The sequence below is a fragment of the Apium graveolens genome, chromosome 3 (assembly GCF_009905375.1).
Source record: "Apium graveolens cultivar Ventura chromosome 3, ASM990537v1, whole genome shotgun sequence".
Taxonomy (NCBI): domain Eukaryota; kingdom Viridiplantae; phylum Streptophyta; class Magnoliopsida; order Apiales; family Apiaceae; genus Apium; species Apium graveolens.
In genome coordinates, this window is record NC_133649.1 from 27,792,525 (window position 1) to 27,795,564 (window position 3,040).

The window sequence follows — 3,040 nt, forward strand, 5'->3', positions numbered from 1 at the left end:
TTTCTTTTCAACTCTGACTGCTGCTGCTGAAACTCTTTCTCAAACACAGGATCCACTGGAGCTTCCTCGTCCCATTCTCCAAAATCACTTACCTCCTCAGCTTCAAAGACACCATCTTTATCTTCCAAGACTGGTTCAGTGGGAATGTCAAAAATATCAAAGTCATCCTGTTATCCACTATAGTAGACATCATCAGCCTTGCTTGTGCCTCCAGCAGAAGAATCTTTTTCTTTTCCCTTTTCACTTCTCCATTTCTTCTCCCCTTAGTTGAGGAATCCTCTACAGACTTTCCCTTAGATCCTCCATGACCTCCATCACCTCCAGAGCCTGAGCCTCCACCAGACGGCCCTTCAAAGAAAGTCTTTTGTTCTTCATTAGGGTTGTGAGAATTTTTGATCATGAAGTACAAGTGCTTCATCCCTTCATTCAGATGTTCCATACCCGTCTCTATCTTCAGAAATCTGGAGGAATCCAGTGAATGATTCATTTCAACCAAGTCTTCAAGAGAAGTCATTCTTGTATGGAGAGAGCAGAAGTTTAAAATGTCTTCAGTTGATAACGTTGGAGATGCCTGGATTGAGTTAAGCTTTGGTACAACAGATGTCTTCAAATCTGATATTTCAGTTCTGATGAGAGCCAGCTGATTATTGACAGAGGTGGAAGAAGAAGACCGTTCAACCACTTGTGCTTTGAATGATTTAGCTTCAACCTGACTTTTTGTAAGTTGTTCCTTGAGATCAGCAATTTGAGCTAACAGATTTTTGGTGTTTGTGTCTGTGTGTGCGCTCACCTGAATATCTCTCCTGTTTGATTCACTCAACTCACGTGCTTGTGTATCTCTCAATATAATTGCTCGTGAGGAGTCTTCCTGATGCTGATCTTCTGTACCTACATTTAAAATCACCATAGCCTCTTCAAGAGAGGTCAGTGGTGGTACAATGGGAATTCGCGAGTCCCGATCCTCAGTCAAACCTATCTTTTCATGTAAAATAGATGTCTGAATTACTTCAGGGATAGATTGACCGAGTTGCCCTCCACTTTCTCCAGATAAATCTGCGAGTGGAGATTCCCGTGAGGTAGCCAGAGGTGTTGGATCTGGGAGGGGAGAAAATGACTCTATTAAAGGTGGCTGAGAGTCAGATTTTCCCTCAGAAGCACGTGACTGCTCTTCTGCCGTAACTATGGCAGGCACTGTAATCAACTCAATGTGCACTCCTCGCTCTGTGTCCTGAGTATCATCTATTGGTCTGTATGCTTCCATTGTGAGTAATGGAATTGTGCTTGACTCAGTACATGATACCATGGCCCTATGGCGAATTTCAATAGATTCATCCTGTTGAGAGAATGTCTCTAGTAATTGTTCAGTGGCCATTTTAAAGTCCATGTCCTGTTGGGAGGACAAGGATGGGCTTTCAGATGCCTCAGTAAATGTTCTTCTTTTCTTGGATGGAGGCAGAGCTGAGGGTTCATTCACATCCACTAACATACTACTTCTTACTAACCTTCTAGGCAACATTTTAGACAGTGAGGGAGAGGTTGAGATAATTTATGACTCTGTGTTTGGCTCTATGACCAGGGATTGAAGTTGTGGTTCTACAACTTCATGGTCAGTCCTATCAACCACTGGGGGTCTTTTAACAGAAGGAGGAATAGTTTGAGTTTGAGGAATTATTACCTGTAGAGGAAGAGCATCTGATGTTTGAGCCTGGGTGGTTTGAACCACTGGAGGTTGAGCTTGTTGTTCATGACCGGGAAGATTGAAGATAGGTATAGGAATATAAGTGGCCATGAAAGCAGATACAAGTACTGGAACATGCATGAATTTGAAGGTTTTGTCTTGGCGAGTGTAAATATTTTTGCTTACTGGAGGGGGTTCGGTTACTGAAGAGTTAGCAAAAAGAGCTTTATGCTCAAGTGAGAGAAGATATTCTGCTATGAGCATGAGAAAACGAGCGTAGTAGCAAGAAACCCTATGATTTGTAGAATGATCATATAAAGCAGTAGTGAGACGTCTCAGAAGAATGGGTAAAGGTAGTTTTCCAAAATTGATCCTTTGATTGAAAACAACCGCAAGAGCAATATACTGTAGAGTGGAAGTGATGTTGTGAAAGTTGGATTTAGTGCAGTTGGAAAACACTTTAGAAAGTGTATCGAAGAAAATGTCCCATTTAGAAACCAAATTGGATTTAGACAACTTGGTTAAAATAATCACCCCCTGATAGTGAATAGCATGGAGAAAGTTTGAAATATCATTTTCAGAGGGCAAATTACAGAAATTGTCCAATGGAAAATTTAACGCTCGATTGACGACTATTACATCAACCACATATTGTGTGTTTGCCACGGTGAATGAAAAAATATTTAAAATCATCGGCCACAGTAGAGGTTGTGCAAATCAGTATGAGCAGATGAACATTTAAAATCACATTTGATTTAATAGTAGAGCTAACAATCGAATGGTCATTTAAAAATCTAATCCACGGCTTAAATTTTTCAATATCACATTTATCTGGATTAAAATAACCAACAAGATTATGCGAAACAATTTGGAAATTGAGAGCCATTTAAAAAAAATAATAAGACATACACTTTCAGAATTTTAAGAGTAATATTAAGAAAATTCGAATTAATTAAATTAATTTAATAATTCGAATTAAATCAATTATATCCGAAAAATTTAGAAAGTAATGTATCTTGTTAAAGTTCTTAACTCTCAACACAAGATCTGAAAAACGCACACGACACAAAACAAAATTAATTAAATAACACACACAAAAATAAACAAACACAAAACGATTTTGAGGGGAACAAAATGAAGTGAAAATTTAAAAACAAAAAAAATGGGCAGCACTTCTGTATGTATATACGTGTATGTATATATCACATGAGTGAAGTTTTGAGAAGCTGAGTAAACACTCGAGCAAGAAGACAATGGAGGTTTGATTAAGATCTGTTCGAAATGAGAGAGACAAATAAGAGAGAAAAAGACTGTTGGTTTTTTTTGAAAGAGAACTGAATGAATTACAAAACACAACAAAAA